The sequence below is a fragment of the Cavia porcellus genome, unplaced genomic scaffold (genome assembly GCF_034190915.1).
Source record: "Cavia porcellus strain 051 isolate PalLab524CR breed Dunkin Hartley unplaced genomic scaffold, mCavPor4.1 scaffold_1, whole genome shotgun sequence".
Lineage (NCBI taxonomy): Eukaryota > Metazoa > Chordata > Mammalia > Rodentia > Caviidae > Cavia > Cavia porcellus.
Window position 1 is genome coordinate 81,295,818 of NW_026947484.1, and position 5,630 is coordinate 81,301,447.

The following is a 5,630-nucleotide window of genomic DNA, read 5'->3' on the forward strand; positions in this document are numbered from 1 at the left end:
TTATTCCATGTGATGTTTTCATATAAGGAGTCTGAAATAAATTTTTTAAAAATTATCCTATTGTCCTGAAACTCTTTTGAAGAGAAAACATGTCATTGTTTCTTTCCAAGGGCTGTTCCTGACTCTTGTGCTTGTACTTAATATCACATACAAGGACTTCAGCAGTTATATTTTTTATCTTTGGAAGGAAATTCCTTCCTTTGCAAGCAGATGTGATTTTAGGACTGACTTCCTCTAGAATCATTGTAATATAATCTTACCTGAATTTGAGCACAACATCCAAATGTTCATTTTATTTAAATGTGAATTGCTGGCTTTGAGCTAATGTCAAGTTCCCAGTGTTTTGTAAAAATTTGATACCAGTTTGGTAACCCTAATCCATATCTATTCTGTGACTACTAATCTTGGGATGAAAGAAAACACTGAGAGAGGGAAAAAATAAATTCCTAAACTTCATTGCTTTATTGTTGACCACTCATTCAAGAAGCGGCTAAATGGCTGAGGACATAGCTCAGCAGCACAGTGCCTTCCTGGCAAGCACAAGGTCCTGAGTTCAATTTCTGGTACAAAAAAAAAGCTAAATCCATTACCAAAGTGTAGCACTATATTTACAATTATTTTAAGGGAAGAATAATTCTAACTATACACTTATTTTTGAGCAATACAATGAAACAAAATTCCAATATTATAAATCTTGTGAGTGGAAATCCAGTTTCGTAATGTAATGAATTGGGAAGTAATGACTTAAATTTGTTCTTTTTTCCTAGATACTAAGAAATAGATCTTTTGCAAATAGGAAGGAAACCAAGAAATGGAGGGGTGGAGAAAGGAAAGGCAGGGGAAGGGTATGATAAAAAGAAATCTTCTGGCTGAGTTTAGAGCAGCTCTAAAGAGAAAAATGGTCCCTTCCACTCCAGGCAAAGGGAAGACAAATGTCAAGAGATGTCGGGTTCAGTTATTTTTTTTCCCACATGGAGATTTGCCTCTTACTGCCAAGTTAAGTGTTTATTTTTATTAATAAAAGCAACTACATTAGGAGTCTATAAATATTAGTGGCTAAAGTTTTTTAAATTTGACTTTAGTTATAATCTTCACGATCAGTGACTGATTTAGAAAAGCACTACATCATACTGAAATACATTTATACTGTTTATGTCAGGCACTATCTTAAAAATTGAAAAATAGTTTTCTGCTCTTTGGAAAATATGATAAATGCTCTTCACCAAGTTTCCTTTTGTTGTGGTTTTTATATGGTATTCATGCGCATGCATCCTCTCTCCAAATCTGTTCTTGCTGTCAGTTAAGTAAAGATGTTAAACAACAAAGCAAAATCCAGGAAGACCCACTCAGCTTTTATATCTTGCATTGTTGAGCTTTAATGAAAGCTTGAGTTTTTCCAGAAGTCTGATCTTCACTGACTATGAAGGAAAAACAGTTGAAAAAAAAATGCCTCCAGCATGTGAACCATGTAATTTCATTTGAACTAAGGAATTCCAAAAATACTTGGGTACTGCAAGGGCAGTTATGTTTTTGTGTTGGAACTCGTTATGGAGAAGGATAAGTACTGGTTCTTTCCTCCCTATCTTTTTCTCATAAACATAAAACAAAGACTGGGTTCTTAGGAAGGAAAATAATATGGAGAGGGCAAGTTGGCCACAGGAACTTAGTCCTTTATTGGAAAATCTGTCTACCCTGCTGAGCTCTGTACAACCCCATGCAGCTTCATGCCACCTTCTCCCCCACTGATGCTAATCCAGGGCTCCATTTGGTCATGTCTTCAAGACTACGTGAACTGAGACCCACAGGTTTCATCAATTCTGCTGATTGGCGCCAGTATAAAAACTGTGCCAGTAGCCAGATTAGAATTTCTGAGTCTCTGTGGGTAATCTGGCCAATCAAACATTTTACATCCTCTTCATTTTCATGTTTATGCAAAGATATCAAGTATTAATAATATTAATAACTAGTATCTTGGGGAATGTATACTACATACCAGTTGAAATACTAAGTATAGTACAGTACTTTTGCATTATATTATTTAATCCCTACAAATACCCTTCATGGAATTTTGAGACATACAGTATCTAAGAAACTGGATTTTGAAATCTAAATGTGTACATCTAGAGTTTTTGATCTTCTTCCTTATTTTGTGGGCTGTGGCTTTATATAACGTATCTTAGTGTTCTTGATTGTGGTCTCAGATACCAGTAGAATAGATATTGTCCTGAATATTTCTCCTTGGGCCTTATCAGTGGCCAGCAGTTGCACTGCTGACTTTTTTTGTTGTTGTTAACTAGAGCTTCAGCTCTGGATGTAGGATGTATGGAAACAGAATGCTTCCCAAGAGCAGCTAATAAGTTGTATAAATATTTCAGTACCTTTGCTTCTCTAGTAAAATAGATCAGGGGCATAAATTCTACACCAATATCCAAAATTCCCCAAAGGGATTAGTCCTCATTTGCATAGTATTAGCATGTTATAAATGAAACACACCCTTCACTGATTGGCTTCCCTTCCTTTTCTTCCCAGAACTTCCAGAGATTTCCACCCAAATAAACTACTTGTATGCGTATTTTTATCTCAGGATATGCTTCTATGAGAGCCAAAACTAGGATAATATGTAAAGATGGATCCATGAAAGTGAAGAAGCCAACCGGAAGAAGTGCTCTGTTGCTAGAAGAAAATCACGGAGTTGCAGTTTGTAAGAAATAGCCTCTGAAAAATGACTTCCTGCTGTACAAGTTGAGAGTGACTTTGTGAAATAGAAGTGAAAGATTTTTTTGAGGATTATTGAATGTCTTTACATTTAGCTCTTGATTGGGGTGAGGGCATCTTTTAGAAGTCATCTGTTTTTTATTAGTACACAGTTGTCATAAAAAATGAATACACATATCATGGGGAGTTGGTACTCATCTGAACCCTCTTTACTTCCCCTTCCCTTTCTCCTTCTCTCCCTTATTTTCCTCTCCCCCCCTCTAGATTCCTGTCCATCTGGCTTTTTCCTATTACCTATTTTTAATGTTGCTTTTTCTTTTTTAAAGTTATAATGTTTTACCACAATTTATGTTATCACCCCTAAATTAAGGGTGGAAATGTCAAACAATATAGCATAGTGTACACAGTGTATCAAAGATGCAGCCTTTCTAAAAATTACGCTGTAGAAAAGATAAAGAATAATGCAATGGGGAACAGACCTGGTTTAACCAAGAAACTTTCATGATACTTGATTTTTAACCCTCTGTAGGTACAATAATCTCCAAAGAATTTGGCAATAATTTTTATATTTCCAGTCTTCTCAAGTAGACACAGATTTGCTTACAATAAAGCTAATTTTAAGAGCACATGAAAGTTGACCACAACATTAAGATTAAATCCAGCAATCCGAAGTAATGAAGAGTAAAAAATACTGAATAGATGTCTTTGTCAGAAAACTGACCATGCAACAAGACTGCCTGCAGTCCTCACACTGGAATAGCAACAACCGCTTAGTGTACCAACTCAGTGAAATTTGTAATTGCATCTTGTTCTCTATTTATTTTTTTTGATGCTCTATTTATTAAGAATAATTCATGTAATTAAGTGGTCTTTGTAGACAAACTGCATCCATCTAAATTAAACATATTTTACAACAATGTAATTAAAAGGTCACAATATTTCTTTTGGGCAAACCCCTTAATCTAGTTTTGTTTTGTTTTGCTTTGTTTCTTGTTTTGTTTTGAGACAGGATCTCACTATGCAGTTCAGGCTGGCCTTGAACTCACTATGTAGCCCAGGCTACCTTCAAATTCACAGCAATCCTCCTGCCTTAGATTCCCAAGTGCTGGGATTACGTATGTGTGCCACCGCACCCAACAATGTAGAGATCTAAATATCAATGTTATTCATTCTTTGAAATATAAAGTGTTTTAACTGAACAAAGGTTAGACATTTTTAAATGCTATGTACATCATGACTAACATATTAAAATTATTTATACTATTTATATCTAATATCCAAAGAAATTTTACTACTAGATTCTTACAGTAGGTATTAGTCTTCCATGCTTGTTAGTTGATCCTATGAGTATAATTTTAGATCAGCATGATTTTAATGTCTATTCTTTCACTTTGCTACTCAGGAACACAGCATATGCAGAATAAACAAGTGGTGCAGCCACCCACTGATCATGTAGCTCTTCAAATTAGCTGTCACAACCTCAGATACAAATTCCTACCATGTCAGCAAGGTTGAATCCAATTCCTCATCAAAAAGTGCTGGTGGAGGGCCAGTGACATAGCTCAGCAGCATAAGCACCTGCCTGGCAAGTGCAAGATTCTGAGTTCAATTCCTAGTACTAAAAAAAAGTGCTGGTGGAGGTTGTCAGACACAGTCCAGTGTAGATCCCCATCCAATGGCTAATAGATGAGACAGCAGCACAGACAGAAGAAAAACCTTCAGAAATTCTGCTGAGAAAATGCTTCCGTTCTTCCTAACAGTTTCTCAGACGGAGAGTAGCTGTGCACTGCAGATGTTTAAAAGAGGAATTGCTTAGGGGAAATATTTTCTGGCTAACTTGACCAATTCCATATTCCAATCTGAGTTTTTCTTCCAGATGCTTTCTACTTTTTTCCTTCTCTCAAATAATGCTCCTCAGATTAAGAGCTATTCTTTTCTCCGATGCTGTGCATCTGTGTTTCAGAAGCATTTTGTGGTGTCTGTGAGTAAGGTGGGTCATCACAGTGAAACCTCCTGGAGCTACTCCATCCAGATTCATACTGGGCACCTAGCAGTATTTTTTCCATGTCACCTTCATAAATAGAAATTGAAGCTGGAATGCTGCTCCTATTCCCATTATTCCTGAAGTGCAGTTCTGACCAGGAGCCCTGCAGGTTCTCATCCTGCAACCTGAGGACCTCGCTCTGCAACAGGGCACCATGTAGGTCCACGACCAGTTATGACAGCATCTTGCCAGCAGTCAAACAAGAGCAGGCAAGACAAGGGCCTGCTGCTTTTTGCTCTTTATTTATCCTTTGAATTTATCCTATTAGTGAAAACCATGTAATATTTAAATTTCTGTGATTGCTTTATTTCAGTAAGTATTATGGTCTCAAGGTACAACCATTTTCCTATAATGACTCAAATTTATGCTTCTTTATGCCTAAATAGTACATCATTCTGTATACATACCATATTTTCTTTACCCGTTCATCTGCTAATGGACATGTAGGTCTCTGTCAACATTTAGCTATTACATATAAGCTAAGCTACTATAAATATGGGCATGCATATATGACTGTAATATGATGTCTTTAACTAGTTCAGGACAATGTGGAAAATAGGAATAGCTGGGTCAAATGAGTTTCTATTTTAGTTTTTTAAGCACTCGTCTTACTGATTTTCATAGGAGGATATTGGTTTATGCATTCTTTTTCCTTATAACCTGAACAGCATTTGTTGTTTTTTTGAGTTCTTGATGATAGTCATTTTTCCTAGAACAAGATAAAATCTCAGACTTTTAAAATTTTCACTTTTCTAAGGACCAAAGATGATTCATGTATTATTGGGTTGGCCACTTTCACTTTGTCATGTATTATTGGTCATTTGCATTTATTCGTCTGTGAAGTACCTGTTCGTTTCAATTGCTCATTTTT

At 36.1% G+C, this 5,630-nt stretch overlaps 1 pseudogene; it reads right to left on the bottom strand.

The window, feature by feature from the left end:
* Positions 1-4,333: 4,333 nt before the first annotated feature.
* Positions 4,334-4,931, bottom strand: LOC100721811 (BCL2/adenovirus E1B 19 kDa protein-interacting protein 3-like; annotated as a pseudogene).
* Positions 4,932-5,630: the final 699 nt, after the last annotated feature.